Source organism: Vicugna pacos, chromosome 11 (genome assembly GCF_048564905.1).
Source record: "Vicugna pacos chromosome 11, VicPac4, whole genome shotgun sequence".
NCBI classification, from domain to species: domain Eukaryota; kingdom Metazoa; phylum Chordata; class Mammalia; order Artiodactyla; family Camelidae; genus Vicugna; species Vicugna pacos.
Window position 1 is genome coordinate 9,925,146 of NC_132997.1, and position 24,765 is coordinate 9,949,910.

General features: G+C 38.1%; 1 pseudogene; it reads left to right on the forward strand.

The window, feature by feature from the left end:
• LOC116277845 (zinc finger protein 532-like) overlaps window positions 1-24,154 on the forward strand; it is a 73,631-nt pseudogene extending 49,477 nt beyond the window's left edge.
• The last annotated feature ends 611 nt before the right edge of the window (window positions 24,155-24,765 follow it).

Sequence of the window (24,765 nt, forward strand, 5' to 3'; positions counted from 1 at the left end):
TACTTACTTGAAAAGATATATGCACCTTTATGCTCACTGCAGCATTATTTATAACATCCAAGATACAGAAACTACCCAGGCGTTCGATGACAGATGAGTGGATAAAGAAATGATGATATAGGTGTAGAATGGAATATTCGGCCAAATAAAAGAATGAAATCTTGCCATGTGGCAATGTAGAAGGACCTCGAGAGCATTATGCTCAATGAAATAACTCAGAGAAAGGCAAATACTGGAGGATTTCACTTACATGTGGAATTTAAAAAGAGATCCAAGCTCATAGATCCAGAGAGCATATTGGTGATTGCCAGAGGCAGGAGGTGGGTGCAGTGAAATGGGTGAAGGTGAAGAGGAACTTTCAGTTTTAATACAAATGAGGCATGGAGATGTAAGAAGCAGCATGGTGACCATAATTAATATTATATTGCATATTTGAAACTTCCTAAGAGAGTTGACATTCAAAATTCTGATCAGAAAAAAAATTGTTTATGCATGTATGGTGCTGGATGTTCATCTAGACTTCAAATAGGGAAAAACAACCTGACTCCATATTGATTGGTTTCTATTATTTTAACCTTTGTATTCTATTGGTTTTGCTACAAAGTAATCACTTAAAGAATGTTGTCTCTAGCCTGAAATATACAGGAGAGCCTATTCTCAAGACTCTGACCCTTAAAGAAAAACACCTTTCCATTCATGTAGAAATAAAAAATTGCAAAACAGAGAAAAGCCTTGGTCTTATGGAGATTTATAGGAACACTGTGACCAGATCAACAGCAGCAAAGAAAGGATTCAGGTTCTAGGTGGTTTGCCCCAACCAACGACAAATCCTCCCCTTTTAGTATAAAAGAAACCTGAATTTGAACTTGGGTAAGAAGGTTTTTTGGAACATTAGTCTGCTATTATCTCCATTTGCTGGTTTTCTGAGTAAAGATGCTATTCCTTGTTCCCAAAACTCCTCTCTCGATTCACTGGCCTGTTATGTGGCAAACAGTACCAGCTCGGCCTCGTCAACTGATTTGTTATGATTATTTCACAGTATGTACAAGTATGGAGTCATCATGTTGTGCACTTGAAACTGACCTAATGTTGTGTGCCAACTATACCTCAAAAAAGAAAAAAGCTACAGTATACTGAGATAAAGATAATATAGAACTAGCTGTGGCTTCTGAAAAGTTAGAACTAGTTTCATCACATGTCAGTTCTCTCCTTCCCCTTTCCTGTTTTGTCTGTACCATTTCTACATTCTCAGAACATAAAGCCATTAGGAGACAGGCTGGAACCTGAGATCCTTTCCCCGAGTGCTTGTGTTGATTTTGTAGTGGAAGAGCGCAGTGACCCCATGTTTGCTTCAAGGCCACGTGTGTCTGTCCTCTGTCTAGGATATGTATTCTGTATTTTGATTATTCTTTATGATTTTATTTTTTTTAATGAGATAATTTTATAAGGCACCAAAGTAAGGTGGAAACAGTTGACCTTTTTCTCATTTCTCTAGTCTCCTACAAAATCTCTATATAATGCCAGACGTTGGAGCCATCCAGACTCAGAACTACCTGGGCCACCAGTAGTAAACCTCAGAGTGTCATGGTAAGTGAGCTGTGCTTTGCCATTTCATGTTTGTGTAATGAATTATAAATTAATTAATCAGTTGCTATCTTCATTCATAATTTGAAAGTCTCTGGCTTTCCTAATAGTTTATTTGTGACTCCCTCACTAAAATTTAGGGGCTTTAATTTTATTCATTGGAAAAGTAAAGATTGTGGACAGAATAACAGAAATTCTGGTGTTACTCGGTTATAAATGAAAGCCTCAAAAAAATATTAGACTACTCCTGACCCACACTTTATGGAAATGATGCACTATTATGTATTTCATATTTGTATTAAGAGCTATATTATAAACTACATTAATCTTAAAGTGGCTTTGAGTGATTAATTTGCTTTCAGAGCGGAACTTTTCCTGCATTCCACTAATACCTTTCAATTCAAAACACATTTGAAAAAGATTCTTATCAAATTATTTTCTTCAGAATAACCGATAGGACCATACATTAATACTTCCGATTAATGGTGACAACCTGAGCCATCTGGAGCAATCAAAGAATGAGTACTTTAGAATAACAAAAGTAAGGATAGAAATCATTCTAAAATACAATGTACAGTTCCTTGTCTTCTTAAGTTGATATATTATACTCCTTTTACTAGTATAGAAACATTATTGTGCATTTGATGGCTATTTTTCCTACCCTAAAATACAGATGCCTCTACTTTAAAAATCCTTTCATCCATCTGTTTTAGTTTTCCTGTCCATCCTGAGCTGCTTATAAGTGCTATTTATGTATGTAATTTTGTTCCTTCTAATGGTCTTGGGGACAAATAATAACTTGAATGAAATGTAGGATTAAAAAGACCAGAAGGAATTCCTGAGTGGTTCTTTTGTGAATAAAGCATTTTGAGTCTTACCTTGTAGGGCATAAAATTTTTAAAGTATCCCTAGTGATCTTTCAGAGGCCTCCTCCTTTCTTCGGCAGGGGGAGAGGGGATTATTATTCTTAAGCTAAATTTGCCATTTAGATGAGATGTTGCTATTTTTATATATTTATTTAGAACAGCTAATTTAATACCTTTATTAATATGTGAGGCTTCAAAGGAATCAAATCAAAAAGATGATGGAGTTTTTAAATCTCCTGCACCACCACCCAACGTGATAAACACTGTGATAAATACTGTGACAATACCTGCTCAGCCCTACCAAGATATTGTTACTGCACTGAAATGCAGAGAAGAAGACAAAGAAGTAAGCAGTCATATACACTTTTACTGCACATGGGTAGAATTTTGTGTGTTATAGCCTTTTAATGTCCTGAACACAAATTAGTACCCTGGTGCTCAGCGTTGAACCATGAACTTATCCTACTACTACCAGTGTTTTTACAGCATTTAATTTGGTTGCCATCTGACAAACTGTACACTTTTAAATAGAGCCCAGCAAACCCATAGATTTAAATATGCTACTTCAGGGTTACCAAAGAAGTGGACTTCTGTTTTCTTGGCAGTTAGATACTGTTGTTCAGCATGTGAAGCACTTCAGTGATGTAGTGGAATTTGGTGAAAATCAATAGTTCACTGATGATACTGCGTACTTGTTAAGTGGCTTAAAGTGCACTCAGCCTCTAAACACATGAGGCCTTAGGTAAGATCTTATTTTTATATTTGATAATTGTATGCCTCCTCTTTCTCATTAAAATTTCCTCAGTGGGTAGAGCTAAACATTTGTGGTTTTGTTATCATAGGTGTAGGTTATAGTGATGTTAAAATGGGATTGGTTTAAGAGACTTAATTCTACATGGATTAAGGAAAGTTGAATGATAAGACCTTTTAAAAGTATAGAATAGGATTCAGCTTCCAGATGCTTAACAGAAGTGTTATGCTAAAGAATCTTTTCAGTTCTTCCTTAGCCCCAAATTTTACACATGCAAATGGTAAATTTGATTGAAGTACATTTTGCTTTGGATCATCTCTTATATACTATAATGGATGGAATGTCTTGATTTAATTGAATTATCCAGACATTTGGAGTGTGTCCCAGTAGATATTTATAATCTTTATGAATCAGAAGCATTATGAAAGATAGCTGAGATTTTTTTTTTTTTGCCTTTAATTTAATGGTAGTAATAATGTAAGGAATACACTACAGGCGATTATGTGTTATTTATATTTTTTTAATATAGCACGCATAATCACATACTATACATCAGTAAGTTTTTAATAATTTGGCTTACCCATGTTTTTTATATTGTGATCTGTATGAGCAATGCTTTGACATCTCCTCACCCCAACGCATGTCCTTTTGCTTGTTTTGGTATTACATAAACAAAATACTAAGGTACTAGGAATTTTCAGTCCCCTAACCTAGTCTCCTCTCTTCTAGTGTTATGAGCTTGACTACTAAATGTGCCATGCCCTGTTTTATAATGTACCTGAGAGCACATGGGATGCTGGCAATGGTCTTTAACACCTTGGATGATTCCCAGCATCATCAGGGATTTAAGTTTCTGGGATTGAGAAGCGTTATTTAAAAATTCTACTTTATTTGGCTATTAAAAAAATACCTTCATTCACCTATAAATATTTCCTAATTATGGGTTGAGTTAGTCTTATTTGCTAAATATTTAGAGCTTAATGCCCCAAATTTTCTCTTAATAAATTAAGTAAGGTTATTTTCTAATGACCTTTTTCCCCCTTAACTTGTCAGTTTATACTATTAAAACACTACTTAGTTATCATAGCTAGCATACCATACTGGAGATTCAATTCTGTAAGTATTGATTTTCTCTAGTCAAAAAGTACTAAAAAATTATTTATTTTTGATGTTAATAGTGTGGAAAAATGTAAAAAGATACTAAAAAATGTTTTTGACATTTTGTCTGGATGTTGAATATAGGACATAGCCCATTATGAAAAAGAATCTATTCCTCATTTTCATTATGATTTTGACACTTTCTCTTAAAAGTAAAGCATATATATAAAAGCTGGGGTTAACAATTTCAAAGTTAGGAAAAAAGTCATTATTAATCATGATCAGTAGTGGTATTTTGAGATGGATTTATTTTTGTTCAAGGAAATATCCCAACACCTATGCCATTTTAATTTCCAGAAATCGTTTGCTCTGTAAACATTTAGTTACCTAGTCAGAATTTTGAGGATTCAAAGCTTAAATGTTTAGATAATTGATGTGTTTCTGTGCACTGAAATAAGTGTTAAGTACCAGAATATTCCACATGTTAGAATATCCCAGCATACACCTTTTTGTTATATTAATGCTTACCTACATCACCTTCAATACTTGTAGATTTTATTATAAGCAGAGTGTGCTAACTCTACCTGATATGAATGATTTTGAGAATATATTAATGGTTCTCTAAAAATTACTTGCTTCAGCTGGACCTGATAGGTTTATTGTAAAGAAACAAGTGTGAATATGCTTCTTTGAGCATCCTAGCTTTATATATTGACACAAACTCAGCTGTGTTTATTTTACATGAAGAATAGCTGTTTCTGATACAGATTTTACACTTATACCATTGCATTTGGTTATTGATTGTAAACTAAAACTTTACTGTATCATAAAGAACACAGAGTGAAGGGTATTTTAAAATAGGATTATATTTAGCTGAAAAACTATTTTGTAAACCCTTCATTTCGCACTTGAATGTCCCAGAGCTAGAAGCATTTATGTAGGAAAGTTCTGAAGAAAGGAAAATTTTAAGCAGCAGTGCTTTATTTATATATTTATTTAATTCACATTTCCCTAGAATATTTAAAGAGGGGAGTTTTCACTGAATAAAACATTTTCAAGCTTTCTAAAATATGAACAAATGTCAAAATGATCTTATCCCCTGAAAGTACCCCTAATTGCTGACTTTTTTTCTTTTTGTCTGTTGAAGAATCTGTTCCTTTGTACAGCTGCTCTCATGTACATACTGAGTAGAGATCTTTTGAACATGGGTCCTGATAGAGCTAGCCTAGATCAAATGATTTGACTTTTAGAACTGGAACAAGATGCTTCTTGAGCTAAGCTGTTGAATGAAAAAGACATGAATAAAATTAAAGAAAAATTTCAGACAGTCTGTGAAACTGTGCACAACAAGCACCTTGACCTGGAAAGTACAATGGTGGTTTCCTTCTTTCCATTATAAAATAAAAATTATTTTCAGGAAGTTTTTAGTCATAGTTGTTATGTGACTTTCAACGAATCATTTAAACCCTTGCTTATAGTTTGGTACATTCTTGTGAGATTTTGCTCAACGTAATTCTGTTCCCTGCCTGATGTTCCTAAACTGGCCCATCAGTATTTAGTTTAGTTTTGTTGTGTATTTCCTGGTAACAATTTTTATTGTATTTTGCCTAATCCTTTTCCTTTTTGTTGTTGTTGTTGTTGTTTGTTTGTTTGTTTGTTTTTAATGTAACTACATTGAGGCTACTAGGGATCTGAATTCTTTCTCTTTGTAGGTTTCAGGGATAAAGATTCAAAGGATTTTCAAAAGCCATTTTCAGTGAGTATTCACTTATTTCAGAGTATCTCAGGATGTCTGATTAACTGCTATAAGAGATCAAGACTCGGAAGGAAGATTCCTGGGCATCAGCCCTTCTCTGGAGCAAAGTCTCTTATACTGGGGGTCATGGCTGTGGCTACCTTTATGCTCAATGCAACTCCCTAGGTTAAGATGACTATGTTGCTTTTGGTTGATATTATTTCTACTTTCTTCTGGCTTCTTTTAAAGAAGCTTTAAGCTTTTCTTAAAGATTGGTAGGCCAGTAGAAGATAATTGGACTTGTCACTAAAAAAAAAAAAAATATTAAATATTCCCAACTTTCATATATTTCCAACATCTGAACTATGGAAGCATTGGTTTTTCTACTGCCCAAAAAACTGAAGACTGCAGCATTTGCCTCAAAAATGCAGAAGGCTTTGTGTTAGCCACATATGACTTAGGGTTATTGTTGTGTTTAGTTAAGATAGAGCAGGGAATAGATTCATATTGAGTGGGGTTTGAGAGGGAAAATGAGTTACCATTAAAAGGCAGAATACAAAATTGACGTGTACTCAGGCCTTTCAATTATGAAAATTAGAAAAGTGGTAAGATTGTAGATAAGCAATCCTTCTACCTTCTACCAAACCATCTGTATGCTATTTTTGAAATGTATTTTACTTTTAAAAGTACTTTTAATATTTTTACATATACTAATTTTAATGGTAGAAATTTGAGCCTGTAATTTTTATTTGCAGCAAGATTGAATAAATATACCTTTATTACTATTTTGTCTCCCATACTGTTGTACTTTTCAATGCTTTCCAGGCGTTTTCTCTTGAATAACATGATGATTAACATGTTCCTTGAATTTTCTCCATCATTCGTTGAATTTATTAGGATGGTAAATACCATAATAACTTTGTTATATTGTGTTAAAGAGTTAACCACATGATTAAAACCAAACACAGTTGCTAATGTTAGAATGCTTCTTTTTACACCACCCCCACTTCAACTATTCTTGAATTTGGTGTGCGTTTTAAATCTTACAATAGACATTGCTTTGTAGAGTGACTATCCCCTACACATAAGTGTTGTTTGTTTTGTTAGTTGTTTGACCTCTTCCTTGAAATACATGACTACTCCTGATGTGCTGTGGAAAGATAACTTAAAATATTAATATTATTAAAATAATAAATATAATTCAAATATCCAAGAGCTCACATATGCTGAGTAGTATTCTTATTAATGATTTGGTTGTGCTTTTAACTTTTTGAGGACTATTCCAGTTTCAAATGAAATGTTTGAACTGTAGGCTACTTTTAAATACTGGCTTATAGTATACTGAATATAGCATACAGTCCTTTTTATGCCTGTAGAAACAATAAATTTCCTTTTTTGCATAAAATCTTGTGAATCTTTGCTATATTAACACCAAATTACTATGTACTCTCTTTTCTAAATGAAGAAAGCCCCATTAGACTTCAGCTTCACTACTGTGACTCATGAGCTGACTTACCTGAACTGATCTCATTACATTACTCTTTCAGGGCCTTAGAATGAGAATTGGGTAAAATTTAATCTGTTTTTATAGTATTGAATTCTAGTTTTATGTTTATCACCTTGCACATCAACCTTGCTTTTTTTATTAAGAATAAAATGAAGTCTTTAGATCTCTTCTAAATCTAATAATACTAAGATTTTTGTTGATTAGATTTTTTTACATTTCTAAATATCTAAGTTATATTCAGTTTCAAATAGGTCAGGAAAACTTAAAGTTGCTTCTTTCAAAGGAAAGACACTTTGGGAAGAAAATCAGGTCTTTTCAGCTTTGCTAATTAAAGCATTTCTTTTGATAAACTAAAGCTTCTTTATTTCAACAGGAACCAGGTTGCCCTTTATTGGAGTGTGACTATGTGTGTTTTTAAAAAATATAATAAAAAAAAGGAAAAAAAATTAAAGGAAAAGTAGACTGGTTTATAAATAAGGTTCTGAGTGCTCTGTGCTCCCTCTACTGGTGGCCCTCAGTCATCATTTGTGTATAATACTGTCATGGTGGTCACATGATGGGTATTCAAGCTGCTGCCGCTGAGGTGTAAAGTTTAAAACTAGTGAATCTGAAGCCCTAAAGATAACAGGATTTTTATTCAGAATAGATAAGAACGTATATAGAACAATGTGGAAGAAGACAAGAAACTTAGCTGGAAAATAAGGAAGGAATATTTGACGGGGGCTTACAGTAGAAGAAATACAGTTAAGTGATAAATACATGAAAACAGGCTTATTTTAAAAATAGAAAAATATAAAGCATAGCAGTAAGAGACGTTTTTACCATCAGGCAAAAGTTTAGATACACCCACACCCTGTTCATGCAGTGTTGCTTGTTACAACTTTTGTGGTAAATTAATTCAATATATTGATCTGTAGTTGAAATACATGTAGCCTTTGGCTTGTCAGTCTCACCCTTGAGCCTCTATATGGTAGAAATAACAGTAGCAATATGTATTTTATTGAACTAGCAAATGATCAACTACTGGAAATAATGGATTTTCTGTGAAATAAGACAACGTTAAAAAAAAATTTCTACAGTTCAAGACTTTTCTGATACCAATTTAAGTTTAGGTTAACAGAAAAAGGCATTTACTGTGTTATAAAAATGCTATGGTGTTTTAGCTTAGTGGTAGAAAACATGCTTAGCTTGCATGAGGTCCTGGGTTCAATCCCCAGTACCTCCACTGAAAAAGAAATTAAAAGTAAACAACAAACAAACCTAATTACACAACCACCCAAAATACTATGGGCTGGTAGCATGCAGTATTTTTTTAAATAAAAATCTCTAGAGTTGTTGCTTCAGAATTCTTGTTGTGCATCAATAATCATTAATGGTGTTTCTGATTTTCAGGCTGGACATTTAGCTCTGGACACGTTACTGTCCCTTAGTTCTAAATGAGCAGGAGACTTGTTTAAAGAGGAACTCTGGCTCTTGGAGTGGTCTAGATCATATTATAAAGGTAATATGTGTATGTGTAATGTATATATATATATAAAACATTTTAATATATTATTTAAAGCCTGAAGAAAATTCATGTACTTCAAAGAATAATGACATCAGTTTGAAAAGATCTGTTCTTTTTAGTAGCATCTTGAAAATCTTTTAAAAATAAAGCCATTAACAGTTTGATATGGGGGAGTTATGGAAATAAAAAAATAAATTACAGTCTCATATTTTAACACCTCACAGAATAAAACTTAGAATAAATAGTATTCAAAGAAGTTCTAGCATATTCATAGCATGTGTACAGATGGCTTTTATATGTTAGTTAAGGGGATAAGTATTGAAGTGATGAGACATGCTAATGTATATTCATTTCTTTTCTCCTAGTGAAAGATGTGTGGACCATTTAAGTAGAGATGAAGATGAATAAAAACTAATGGCCTCATTATGGGGAGCAGAGAGATGTTTATGAGTTTAAGAAAGTATAAGTATGAACAAATATTGGGGGAAATTACTTAATCTTAAATGTGACTCTGTGTGTGAGACTGTCATAGTTTTATATTAAACATCCCTTGAGTTTTATTTTGCTAATCCAAGTTGAAATTGTAATGCATTCTTTGAGCAACCAAAGTTAACATTTTAAATGAGCAGTGTAGTTTTTTTAAGTTTGTTGCACCTTATGAAATCATGCATGTCAAGTTTGTTCCTATTGCCAAATGTTATAGTTCTTTCCTTAATGTGGGCTTCTGCGTAATAACTTGTTTGTAGAAGATAATAGTTAAATGCAGTCAGGGTTTTGTTTAATTTTTTAATTAATAAGAACTTTCTTGAGGTAACTACTGTTTCAGTCACATTGTTTATGATCACCATTTATAATAATATTTGGTTTTGAAGAGTACTACTGAACTGTATGCCATAAGTATATTTGTTTTTTGACTTTTCTGAATGACTGAAGCAAGTTCAGAGTAGATCAGAATTTATGCTGGCAGTGAATTTCAAGACACATAGGCTGTGTGTTGGCCAGACTGGATTAGCAAGGGAGTTTTTTTTTTTTAAACATCTATGGGAAAATGATCTAGTGTAAATGAAAAGTTTCTGGCATAGATGAAATGGAAATTATTCCTTGGCTCTTCTAGAGTGCTTCAAGTACATTTGGTAAATACATAATTTTTAAGAATTCTAGATGAATCTACTTTAAGAACTTCAATAGTTTGTTTATTAAATTAGTGACTGTTCTTTTCTGACCTGTAAAGTGCTTGGTAACTGATTACCAGGAATTTATAGCACAGAATATGTTAATTATGAACACACAGTTATAACAGTGATGTTTTAATTTGGTAGTAAAGCAATAGATGTACTATTTTCAATTTAGGACACATAGGTTGTTATTCCCTTAGAAGACAAGGGCTGATCATCCTTCCTGATCTTTATGTCTTCTGGAGCACTATGTGTTATGTGTGAATGAATGAATGAATGAATGAATGTTATGGATTGCCACAAAATTTCAGAATTTTTCCTTTTAGGTAATGGTGCGTAATCCAGAGAATCAAAGCTACTTGAGAGCATACAAAGATTCACAACTCATTGTTTCATCAGCTGAGTAAGTTTTTCTGAAACGTCATGCTTTCCTTTCCTTTCAAATTGATGTACAGTGTTGTGTTTTTAGTGTCCAGCATTGTGATTCAGTTATAGATAGATATCAATTCATAGATTCTTTTTCATCACAGGTTATTACAAGCTAGTGAATATAGTTCCCTGTGCTATACAGTAGGATCTTGTTGTTTATTGATTTTGTTTACAATAGTTTGTATCTGCTAATCCCAAACTCCTAATTTATGACTCCCACTTCACCTTCCCCCTTTGGTAACTACATGTTACCAAAGCCATAAGTTTCTATGTCTGTTAGTTTCTCTGAGTAATTATTGTTTTGTAAATAGGCTCATGTCATCTTTCTAGGTTCCCCATATAAGTGGTATCATTGTATTTATCTTTCTCCTTCTGGCTTACTTCCCTTAATATGATAATGTCCAGGTCCATCCATGTGGCTGCAAATAGCCTTATTTTATTTATTAGCTCAGTGCTCCTTAAAGCCTGTGAGTTAACAGTAACAGCGTGGTCATTCTGGTGAACATCCCCAAACTTCTAAAGAACAAATTATTTCATGTTAGACACAAGAAACCACTTCTGAACCAGAGAGTATGTTTTAAGGAGCAGCTGGAGAGCAATGAGATATAGTACAGTTTTCTTTAAGGGTTTTGTGTGGTGTATGATACATGAAGGTTTGGCCGACAGAGTCAGCTTAGTTTGTCTCTCATAGACGTTTTAAAATCAATGGACATGGCAATTTAAAGAGCATTTTCAGAAATACTAGACCCACTTAAAGATGACATTACCTTGTTATTTTGGGTAGCATCTTGAGAATCCTTGGGTATAGATGATGCCAGGAGACATGTCAGTTCAATGACCTCATGTTAAAAAATATGATGTGGGGTTGAGTATAGCTCAGTGTAGTGCACACACTTAGCATACACAAGGTCCTGGGTTCAATCCCCAGTACCTCCATAAAAATTATGATTTGTTCTGATGTTTAGGAAGTATTTAATATTTATCTATACAAGGTTATTATGCAATATTAATATAAATAATATTCTTTACCTAAGCTAGGAGCTTATATTTGAAATGAGAAAAACATCTAAATGAAATTCAGAAGTGCCCAGTGTTAGCTTTTAAAGGTGTAACTTGTTTGGGGATGGGTTGTGGGAGGTTGTTATGCTGGAGACTTTGGTGAAATGGGGGCAGCTGTGGGTAGTAAAGTTATAAACCTCTGCATTGAGTTTATAATTTCAACTTTGCTTGGAAAAATTAATAGTATCAAGTTTTCATAAAATCTGTGCACCTAGTGTGATTGCCAGACATGTTTGGTACACAGTTGAGTAGATAATACATTATAAGTTCTTTAATAGAAAAGAAATTAATTTAGCAGCATTTATGACAAGTTTAAAGCAGTAAGGTCCAAGTAGGTAGAAATTCTTAGTGTAACTATGTTTGTTTAGCATAATGCTCTTTATTTTGATTTGTCCAAAGAGCATTACAACATTGTGAAGAACTCATTAAGCAGTATAACCGTGCTGAGAACAGTACATGTTTACCTGACAGTCAGCCTCTGCCTCTCCAGAATATCACTGATCATGTGGGCAAAGCAGTGGAAGACGGCATGAGGGACATCATTGGGGTGATGCTCAATTTAACTAATGATAAACATCAGTCATATTTTCTACATATGTTCTCACTGAAAGATTGTATTACATGTAAAAATAAGTTAATCACCTTGTTTCTTCTTTTCTTAATGTAGTCATTTTAACATTGCCATCATGTAATTCACATACTCATGTATAGATTTAACTGCTTTTAGCAGTTGATATTTTAAAAACCAGCCTAGTAGCTCAGCTCAGAAATATTATTGTCAACAGTGTATTTCAATAAAGGAATAGCTAAACTTTTTTAATTTTTAATATTTGTGTTAATACATATTAGTTGTCAGTGTCATAAAAATAATAACAACCTTTATCCTCTTCCCATCCCCTGTTTCAGAATGGGACAGCACCACAACAGGAGAGCAGGATGGCGTGATGGGCACAGTGATGAACTGTGTGCTTCAGGTTCCAAAGTACCTACCTGAGAAGCAGAGATTTGATATTCAAGAGCTGGTGAGTTCAAATGACTATTTCAGAAATGAGTACTTGATCTATTAAGATGATAAAAACTTCATCTTAGTTTTGAATTTAAGAACCAGTTGTTCAATATACTTTGGGTTTCAGTTCACTCCCTATGAATGTAACTCTTACAGTACAGAAGGGAACCATGAAGGGCCATGTGTAAAAATAAAGAATGTGAGAACTAAAAGTGGTGAAATCATTCTTTGGAATGACCATTATTTATAGTTATAAAGTGGTTAACCATTTTGAAGCTCATAGCACACTGATTGGTTTTCTAGCTGTCAATAAAATTTGTATATTGTATTCACTTGTTTTAATTCTCACCTGTGGTAACAGGCATATTTTACCTTTTTTAGGCTTTAGGATTACTGGTAAATCTAGTTGAGTATAATGCTCAGAATTGGCAATGTCTTGTCAACATGGAAGCATCATGTTCTTTTGATTCTTCCTTCTGTAGTGGAGAGGGAGGTGGTAGTTTAAGGATGGCTGAACAGGTCCATGCAATTCAGGCTTTAGTGCAGGTAAGCCACAAGTTAAAAACAAACTAACACCTTCAGGTTTTACATCTGTCCAGTTTCTTTATCAGGTGTTACCTTCTCTCCTTCCTACCTTCCCTCCCCTCCTCTTCTTCCTCTTCCTCTCTCACCTGGTCAGTGAGAGGTACGCTGGGGTAGAATGTGTGCCATTACTTATTCTGCTGACTGTTTTCAACTACTGTAATCACTCCTTAGGCATTCTTCGCAAAAAGCAGAAACAAGGCCTCTTCATATATGAATCAAAAGTAGATTATTAACAACAAATTACAAATCAAGTTTTAGCTTTATCCCTTCTGATTCAAGTCCTCCAGCATTACTTACTGGTCTGATCTGTGCCCAAGACTGTGTGTACCTAAATATTGGGGCATGGCTTTGAAAGTATATATGTCTTTGGAGTAATTTCCTGGCTTAGAAATTGTGTCACAGTATGTATATTTAAAATTGATGTCCCCAACTTGCCCCACCCCAATCACATACTCTCTCATCAGCTGATTTTTACTCCCCTGTAAAACTGTATGTGACTTTTTGCTTCTTGACAGTACTGGGTGTTAGTATTTTTTACTTTTCCCCATATAATACTTTCTGCCAGTTCCTAGCTACCTTTGTCATTTCCTTAAGTGACAGTTTGCCCATGTTCAGAAGTGATCATGAACCTTTTCTTTTTTTTTCCATTTTTTCCAAAGCCTTTGCTATCCTGTTAATCCTTTTGGCCTTTCTGAAACTAGATGTGCTTGATCTGTGTCTTCAGGTAATAACCTGCAACAACTTGTCATTTTCTTCAGTCATAACTAGGAGCCTAATCATTCCTTTTCAAACATTTGGATTTCAGGACTTTTTTATTCTGTATAATTTTATGTGATATAAAGTATACATTATAATAATTATTAGGCATACTAAGTAACTTTTGTTTATGTGTGGTTTATCTATTGAAAAGTTAGGAGTCAAAACAAAAAGTTGTAAAATTCAAGTACTCATTCTATTAGCCATTGATATATAAACATAATCACATGACATGTAGATTCTGGAAAACTCCCACCATATAGTTGTGAGAGAATGAAAGGAGTCAGTTGACCTTTCGGTATACATATGAATGCAGTTTTGAGCTCACACATTCCCTGAAAGGATTTGGGGGGACCCCTAGGGAACCTGGAACCAATTTTAAGAAACACTGCTTCATATAAAGCTGAAATTTTATTTTCTTGAGGGTGTTAAATTTTATATACCATGCTTGTATATATTTAGCAAATTTTTGAGATCTCCTTGGCCTGTGGTTTTCAGGTAGCTGTCATTAGTAACTTTGGGTTTCCCCAGTCATATCAGTGAGTATATGAAATGCTTTCTGTACATTCAGCTCTGCACATTCAGCACATGAAAATAAAGGAGTGAAGACAAGAGGTTTAGTGGGTTCCCTTTTAGAGTTTTTGGTGTGTCCTTCCATTGACAATTGTACTTCCATTGTCAAATATTCTAGTTGAGATCCATTTCTAGGTGTTTCTCAGAGAACTAGCTTTTTATTTTTACTTGTTCTTGCTTATCTCCTTATCCCTTTAAATTCCTTTTAAAGAAGCCATGTTGCTTACCCCCAAGATTATGTTTTATTCAGTGTACCTTCTTCTTTGCAGTTAATTTATCCAGGCTGCTAGGATTTAAAAATTGTTTAATTCTTTTAACTTTTGATTTGTCTGTTTGCTTGAATTTCCTCTCAGTATTATCCAAATTAAGAAAAAGTGTTGAGATTCCCAGTCTTATAAACAGAATGCCTAAATCATTAGTAGATACACTTAATTTGCTTGATTGAATTTCAGCAGCTTTTATACTTTTGTTTTGGCCTTCAGTTGGATAAAGACCAAGGGCTTTTATTGATATTTACTCTTGTTTACCAGACAACATGCTTCTTAGGATTAGTAATATTTAAAAGCAAATTGAGACAAATTTGCATATATACATGCTGGTTGGTGATCTCTCTTAATGATCTTCAAAAATCATCTTTATCAGCTATTCCTTGAGCGAGAGAGAGCAGCCCAGTTGGCAGAAAGTAAAACAGATGAGTTGATCAGAGATGCTCCCACCACTCAGCATGATAAGAGTGGAGAGAGGCAAGAAACAAGTGGAAAAATATGGTGGGTGTCAACTGAGAAGATGGATGGTACAGAAGAGAAACAGTAGGAGGGGAAAGATGATGAAGAACTTGACCTCAATACAGGTGTGTTTATTTTGATGTATTCAAATTAAATATGTGTTCTTTTTCCTCCAAAACATGTTTAATTCATGTATTGTTATAATGTTGCTATGTTTATGGCCTCTCTAGTGCAGTGCAGACAAGCTTTGATATTTTAGTGCTTGTAGGAGTTCTTCACAGGCTTCCTAGCAGTGAGGAAGGTATGTGTCCAATGCAGGCAAGGTCTGCTTTCCTTTCCTGGCTCTTTCTTTACTTATCTGTAAGGAGAAGCAGCTGAATAATATGACCCCTAAAGGTTTTTATAGCTCTGAAACTTGGGGATTCTTTTATTGGCCTCACTTTGTAAACTGAGAGCTATTGTCGTAAATTACAGTAATAGTTCTCAAAGACTTTTGCCCATATTTTTAACTAAGTTGTCATTTTTTGGTTGAGTTGTAGAATTCTATATATTTTAGTGACTTGATTCTTATCAAGTACGTGATTTGCAGATAAATCCTGTGAGTTGTCTTCACTTTTTTGATGGTGTCTTTTGAAACACAAAAGCTTTAAGTTTGATGAAGTCCAACTTACCTATTTTTTATTTTGTCATTTGTGGTTTTGTTGTTGTGCTTAAGAAACCATTTCCTAACCCAAGGTCACAAAGATTTAGTCCTGTGTTTTCTCCTAAGGGATTTATGATTTGGCTCTTATATTAAGGTCCTCTTCAATTTGTGTTGTTTTTTGTTGATAATGTGTGGGTATTCCATTTTCCTAGCATCATTTATTGATGTTTAGCCATTCTGAAGGAAAGATGACTAACAGAGTTGTTGGTTTCTTGGATGATTTGGTGTGTCTGTGTGTGCATGTGTGTTTTAATGTACTGTTACAGTTTTTGGTTTAAATATTTTCAGTTGTTCAGCATGCTGGCAAACACATGGAGGATTGCATCATGGCCTCATACACAGCACTACTTCTTGGGTGTCTTTGCCAAGAGAGTCCAGTAAGTAATAGTTCAGTGTTGTTTTATGTGTCTTAATAAGATTCCATTGTGACAACTTCTTATCATTATGTAATTAACTTATGACTTTTGCTTAACCCCTCACATTTGGTGAAGTTTAGAAGATACATTTCAAAGTAAGAATATATTGGGCTTAATGAGGAAACTCCCAGGCTAATGGAGGAATGGATTCACTGTGCCCTTGGTTGAAGCCAAAGATAGCATCAGCTACAACCTGTGCTCAACTGGCTTCAGGTGCAAAAGTCCAGCCTCAGTGAGAGCATCAAAGACTCAATTTCTGTCTTTACACTCTGCTGTCCCCTGCATGTCATCGTGTCTTTTGCTAGCTGTCTTCACGGCCCTGTGCAGACTCTAGCTACATGACTTGTCTACTTAACTAATGTCCAGTGGAAGAAGGTGGCCTCTTCCCATATGTTTATTTGTAAGAGCAATGGTTTCTTTCCCCTAGGACCCCTGCACACCCACTGCAAAAAGTAGGCTTCCCCTCGCCTTGGCCAAGATTGGCTCACTTGCTTTAGTTTGATCTACCCACTGGCCAGGGAAATGGGATTACTACGTGAGATTTAGATCATCATGATTTAACTATGAGAAGTATGTGAGTGTCTAGATATTTGGGCTGAATCAGCACAGAAGTGGACAGGTTCTGGCTATTGGGATGGTCTCCTTTTAAAGGGGAAACATATGGATATTTTTTTAACAGAAAAGCCCAGTAGAAGAGCCAGATTTTAAAATAAAAGGGAGGGTTTTTTTCCCATCAGCTACTAGGGGCAATCAGGTTGCAAGAAAGAGTGGAGAGAGGTCTGTTGTATAGGGGGTGGTTAGTTTTTCTTCTCTGAGGCTGGAGGACTAGAAGTAAAGACCATAATCTGAAGGGCCTCTATCAACCCTCTCACATTTGTTCACTTTTGCCATCGACTTTTCTACATTGCCTTGCTTTCCCCCTGTATCCATTTCTCTTGAATCCTGTGTATTTTTCTGAATCCTTCTTGTCCATCTCTTCATATTTGTGTTGTAGTCAAGCGCTGATCTAAATGCACACTTGCCCACTTCATCTTGGCCCTTGGTGGCACCAGCACTTTCAGGATCAAGGCCAGTGTTTTATTATGGCTTTGGCGACCCTGCAAGTTCTTTATTCCCCTTCCAGTATGTGATCTTTTCAGCTCAGCTCTTTTTCTTATTTCCTTAAAATCCAGAGATTTTTAAGGGCAAATGAGAAACACATGCCAAGCAAATGGAAAGAAGAAGATGCTCCTTCAGTAGCACCCCCCACCCCCAAAAGAACCTGATGGGCATGCTATTTAAATTAAAGATTTTTAGATATTGTGTTTTGCACACACCCAGATTTTGGTCATGGTCTTTTTTAAATAATGGTTCTTAAAATTAATTGAGTTATTATCAAATGTGACTTATTTTGGGCTGTCTTTCCCATGTTAATAAATTGCTATCCATTTATGTCTCTCTTGCCTCTAAAGAGATCATAAGGTCCTTAGGTTGTGGAAAGTGTTGTGAATTCATAGAATCTAAGATGTCTTTGTTGCCTTGGGGATGATTATGACTAACCTCAAAAAGCTAGCTGAAAAAACAAAATGTAAAGGAAATTGGTTTGCCCGATTCTTAAGTGGAAAAGAAACAGAACATCAGGTGATTCTGGGCAGTAAGTGCTGCTCTGTGGTGAGGGCAGCCTGCCTGGGAGCCCGCCAGACACTGGTGTCATTTCCCATCACCCCCCGGACACCTGATGTCCTGCAGGGCTCAGTCTCCTCTCTGCCCTTCCTGTCCTTGCTGCTCTCGTGACTCCCCATTCCTGAAGTCCTGCACGCCACCGCAACCACAGCTAGCTTCCTTAAGAGCACATCTGATCCCATAACTCCTCTCTCACCAGTCTTTCTTAACTTACCACCATTTAGGGAATGATGACTTTACTGCTACAAGACCCCAAACTTAAAATTACATTCTCCAAATTTTAACCCTGCCAGACCCCTTGGGCACTTCCTAAATTTCCCAAATTGGCCACACTGTTTCCCATCTTTTCTGTTTGTACCTGCTGCAGGCTGCTTAGAAATAAATGCTGTGACTCCCTCTGCTGCCCCGCAGCCACTCACGATGTTGGGTCTGCGGTGTGGGGACAGAGGAGGATGGGCTTGCCCTTTTGAGAGGCTTTCACTCAGAGCCCCGGATCTGGTCCCTTACCCTGTGTGATGGGCGTGCGCTTCTCCACTGTGCAGCCCACACGGACCCCTCGGCCCCCTCTCTCCCCACCGCTGTGGTCTCAGCCCCTTCCCTAGAAATTGGTCAGACATTCTTAAATCCGGCTTTCCTTTCCCTCTGCAGTGACCGTAGCTATTGCCCTTACAGCATATTCTCCACTTTCCAGTATATTTTTGAAATACAGACATTTAAAGATTGACAAATCTCTCAGTATTTTAGCTGCAAGACTTGTTAACTCAGTAGGAGTAGCTTGTGCTCCACCTCCCAGCTGGGGGCCTGTGGTGGCTTTTGGTGGGAAGGGTCACTTAGACTGGGTGATTGACAATGTGTACCTTAGCACACAGTTATGTTGGCAATGCATTTGTTAGATCTTTTTTGAAATTCTATTCATATCATTATTTTTCTTATTTATAATTCCAAAAATACCTTGACAGGAATAAAGAAGAGGGAGGGGGCTGGCTGCATATTTCCTAAGAGGGGCAATGTGTACTCTTTCCTCTCCTGCCCCGTGAAGAAAAATCAAGTCAGAAACTTCCCTGTTCCTCCTCCTCTCGTGGCAATGTATTTTCTTTTGTGTTTTTTATTATAGGTGAGAACACTTAGAAGAGATTTTTCTTTTATTCTTTATGAACTTCTAGGTCATTTTTAAAATATGTTGAAATAGAACAGATTTTAGACAGGCCATGCACTTTTCTTCTAACAGATAAGTTTATATATAGTCTGGCTGCTTCTTGCTAATTAATGAAGGGAAACATCTTAAGTTTAAGCAAAACTGGAATCTCTACATCAGGCAATCTAGATAAAAACAAAGTTGTTAAGAGAGAAATGGAGACAAATTGTATAAATCTAACTATGAACCTTTTAAAGTCAGAAAAACGGGTGATAAATTGAAGGAAAGCTCTGAAAGGGTGCTTGAAAACAGAGTCCACGAGGGGAAGCTGAGCTCTGAGAAGAATGACAGCTCCCTTGGTGGTGTGGCACCATCAGGGACCAAGCCATCTTCTAGGCTTTCCTCCTGTATAGCTGTGATTGCAGCCCTCAGTGCTAAAAAGGCCCCTTTCAATCCTCTAAAGAACCAGTGACCAATTCCAGGGAGTCCTCTCTGTTACTCAAAGAAGTAAATGACAGCCCTAGAGACATTGAAAATTCTCCTGAATCCCAGAGTCTCATCAAAGGGATGAAAAAACCATCCTTCAAGCAGCCAGATAGTCCCTGGAGCATCTCCAGTGAGAACAGTAGGGAGGGATCACCCTCCTCTCCTGCAGGGTTGACACCAGCAATCCCCAAAGTCCGCATCAAAACCAACAAGACATCTTCTGGGGAGATCAAGGGGATGGTGATAAGGGTGTTGCCAGAAGATGATCTTGATGCTGGAAAAAAGCTGAAGAGCAGATGGGGTACATGGTGGTGTCTGTGATGTCGCTTCTGTTGTCTCCAGCCTCAGCCACTGTCCTTTCCTTCCAGCCTCAGGGCACCTGTGCAGTCAGTGGTCATCACCAATGCTGTTGCCCCTGCCGAGCTGATGCCCAAACAGGTCATGATCAAGCCTGTGGTGACCACATTCCTCCTGGTGTCAGCTGTGAAGATGACTGCTCACAAGTCATTAATGTGAAGCTCACCAACAACACAATGGTCAAAGACACAGTCATATCTACAGCCTCCATTCAGAGCACCAGCAGCGCCATCATTAAAGCCGCCAATGCCACCCAGCAGCAAACCGTCATGGTGCCGGGCTCCAGCCTGGCCAATGCCAAACCTGTGCCAAAGACTCTGCACCTTGCCAACTTAAAGCTTCTGCCTCAAGGCACTCAGGCCATGTCTGAGCTCTGCCAAGTGCTCACCACACCTCAGCAGCAAATAAAGCAGGCAATAATCAATGTCGTGGCCTCGCAGCCACCCAAAAAGATGTCATGGGTCCAGGCGGTGTCCTCCCTGCAGAGTTCTGTGGTGGAAGCTTTCACCAAGGTGCTGCGCAGCATCAGCCCAGTCCCAGCTTACATCCCCAACCTCAGTCCTCCTGCCAACACGAGCATCACATTATAAACCCGTGGGTACAAGTGCTTGGAGTATGGGGACTCTTTTGCCCTGAAAAGAGCCTGACCCAACACTAAGACAGATGCAGTGTGTGCACTGAAGTAACATGCAACCACTGTAGTAAGAACCTGATTATTGACAACAAGTGAAGCCTCCTGTCCCATGCCCGTGGGCACAAGGAGAAGGGAGAGGTGATGCAGGGCTCCCACTTGATTGTGAAGCCGGTCCCAGCACATCAAATGATTGTTTCTTCATCAAGCATTACTCCTGCTTCATCTTCCACTCTCCTGAGCTCTGTGGGGCCAGCACACACACTGTAACATAAATTCAGTCTGGCAAAGTGGGACAGTCACATCAGCCCCTTAAGGCACAGCCATCCTTCCAGCTATGCCTCGGGATGAAGACCTACCCAAGCTCTGTAGGCATAGTCTGAAATATTTTCAGTGTAATGAAGTTTTCCAGGATGAGACATGGCTGGCTACCCACGTCCAGCAGGCTGCAGACATGAGTGGACAAAAGACTTGCACTGTCTGCCAGATGCTGTTTCCTAACCCGTGCAGCTCTGCCTCCCACCAGAGAATCCATCAGCACAAATCTCCCTGCGCCTGCCCCGAGTGCAGGGCCATCTGCAGGTCAGTGCACTTCCAGACCCACGTCACCAAGAACTGTCTACACTACACATGAGAGTTGGTTTTTGATGTTCATATTGCAATGTTTTCTCCTCTGACATGGCCACGCTGAAGTCTCACATTCAAGGTTCTCACTGTGAAGTCTTCTACAAGTGTCCTGTCTCTCCAGTGGCATTTAAGTCTACCCCAAGCGCACATTCACATGCCTATACACAGCACCCTGGCATCAGGATCAGAGAGCCAAGAATAATATATAAGTGTTCCATGTGCAACACTGTATTCACCCTGCAAATCCTGCCATATCGCCACTTTGACCAGCACGTTGAAAACCAGGTGTCTGTTCTCAAGTGTCCAGACTGTTCTTTTACATGCACAGAAGCAACTCATGATGGACCATATCATGTCTATGCGTGGAACACTGAAAAGCATGGAAGGGCCTCCAAACTTGGGTATAGACTTGCCTTTGAGCATTAAGCCTGGAACTCAAAATGAAGCAAATCAAAACACAGAACACACCAGATCCATGAATGGGAAAGAGAAATTGGAAAAGAAATCCCCATCACCTGTGAAGAAATCAGTGGCCACAAAAAAAGTGGCCAGTCCTGGGTGAACATGTTGAGGGTGTGACCACCTATTCACGCAGAGAGATGTTAACATTTCCCACATGAGGAAGGAGCATGGGAAGCAAATGAAGAATCACCCCTGTCACCAGTGTGAAAAAATCTTTCAGCTCATCCCTCAGCCTCTGCCATCACAACCAGGTCAAACACAAAGGCATCAAAAGTTTACACCTGCTCACACTGCCCAGACTCCAGATGGACCTTCATGAAATGACTGGTGCTGGAGAAACATATCCAGCTCACACATGATATTAAGGATCCTGACTTGAAAGGAAAGACAGAAGCCACCAATGTGTAGGAAATGGAAATAAAAGAAGATGCCAAGGTCCCCAGCCCCAAGTGGAAGATAGAAGAACCTGTTCTAGAGTTCAGACTGCCTAGAGGATCCATCACCCGACCCCTGAGGAAGCTGAAGACAAACAACCATTGCAGTAGTCATGCACAGCTGCATTTCTCCATGTGGTTATTGATTTGTTAATTTAGTCCCAGCAAGGAACTTTAGGACCATACGATCTATTTTTATGATATTGGATCCCTGAGGGAATTAAAGGTGTCCTCTGAGACCTAAGGGACAATCAAGGGGGGGGGGCGAAGTGAGAACAGAAGCAAGAGCATATGGTGAGATGTGACCTGGGAGACCCCTGGGATCAGGTGGGTCCTGGCTGAGAGGTGCTCTAGGAAGGTCTTCAGGGGTAAAGGGCCTGACAAGGTGAGGAAGGTGCCTATGTATGATGACCTCTTGTCTGGACAGCTCCAGGACTGTCTCTATTTCAAATACATTTGCAAATCTGTCCTATCTTCCCTCCTAAGTGTATTCATTCAGGAGTGCGAGCTTGTCTTCTTGGCCAAGCGCTGGACTAGAGACCTGTAATATACTGGAAAACAAGGCCTAGACTCTGCTCCCAGGTGGCTGAGCATTGGTTAGAACACAATACAGGGAAAGCTGCTGTAGGCAGAGGATCAGGTAATTAAAATCATAACCTGTCCCTCTCCCAAGTTTGCTATCATCACTGTTCATGATTCTGACCGTGATGCTCCTTCAGGATACACAGGGTATTTTGCAGAGCTCCCCAGGGGAAAGCAGACTCAAGTGCTGTGAGCATAGGAGGCAGTGTGGACCCACCTTGGCTGTGCTAAGCAGGAGATCTTTCCTGGTGAGTGACTCCCACTGACGCCTACTGCCCCCCTTCAATTGTCTCCTAGGGATCCAGGGACAACAACACTGTCCTGTGAGCAGAGCTCTTGCACTCAATGATCCACATCACACACATACAAAAGACAACACAATTTAAATATCTTTACAGCATTACACTGATTGTCAAAGTGTTTTATTGAAATCAATATGTACAGATGGCTGGAGGGAGAGAGGAAGGGACAGAGGTGGACACACATGGGAGCTGGAAACAGAATGAGACACGTCTATGTATCCCAAGGGACAATTTCCACTCAGTGGCTCACCTTCTTTTTGTGAATTGGAGTAAATTTATGTTAGCTTCCAAACAAGGTGGAAGAAGAAAAGCAAATCCCTATAGCTTAAAGAAAGCCTCAGTTTCTAAAACATCTTCTGAGGAAGGCTAAAGTGGAAGGGACCACTTTGGAATGGTGCAGTGTGTTTCTCAGAAGCAGTGACAAATGTCCCTCTGGTGGCCATATGAGGAATGGCATGGGAGCCGCTGTCTCCATGGATGGCAAACAGGCAACATTCACACACACACAACATCCGTCTTGCTGTTAGGAGAAAGCCAATTCCATAAGATCAAAGTCTTGGCTGTGCCTTCTAGTGCAAGTCCTCATCTTGATCATGACATGACCGGGCACTTCCCAAGGGTGGGGTCGCAGGGAGTGTTGATGGAGCCACTGAGCTGGGCCCCACCCACAGCAGAGAACAGAAAGTAGGCCGATGCCTCACAGGACATGCAGGGAGAGAGTGGGAACATGCTTGGGTCACATGTCCACATCCCAACCCTGTGTTCCTGGTTCAGAGAAGTAAGTCTGTCCAAAGACATGCATGGCCCTTTGCTGTCCACATTAGCAATAAAATGTCAATGCAGTTTTGAAATGTATCACACAGCGTCTTTGTCCCATTGCATCTAAAATGATGTTGAACTTGAAAAAATGAGATGACCCTCTATTACCTGTCACTTTGTCACTTACCAGATGTAATGATCATAGCCACTGACAATGTTAGAAAACATGACTTTCAAAGCTGCGTCATGTTCCTTCTGATCCCTTGCCCTTAAAGGACCTGCTTCTATTGCTCCTGCTGCCAGCTTCCTCCACAACGATGTCTTCTTCATCTCTGAAAGTGGAGCCCAATGCTATCCTCCCCAGGAAGCTTCTAAATCTAGGATCCTTCCCTGAACTTCCCGAGCACGAGCCCTGTCCATTTTCCTAGGATGGCAGTCACTTCCCAGCATGTCGTCTCTCCTGTGGATTCTGAGCTTCTCCCAGACTGGGAAGCTCCTCAGTCAGTTCTCAGTCTGCTCTCTGCTCAGTGCTTGACCTAAGTTAAATATTCAATCAAGATTTGGACATCATTCATCTGAACAAGCTATGCACTGTTTCTGATGTCATCCTAAAGTTATAATGAAATCCCAGAAAAGAATCAGGATGTCTTGAAGCAAAAGGGCTAGTTTGTTTTTTGCAAGGTCTGCAAAGCAGGAACACACAGTTTTTACCTGAAATGGACAGTATGAACCCTGGGGCGTGATGGGTTGAAGAATTTCTCAAAGCAAAACTACAAAACATAGAGGTGGGTGACTTGCAAGGGTCTTCGATGGCCCTTGCAGCCTGATTACAGATCCTCACAGCTGAATCGCA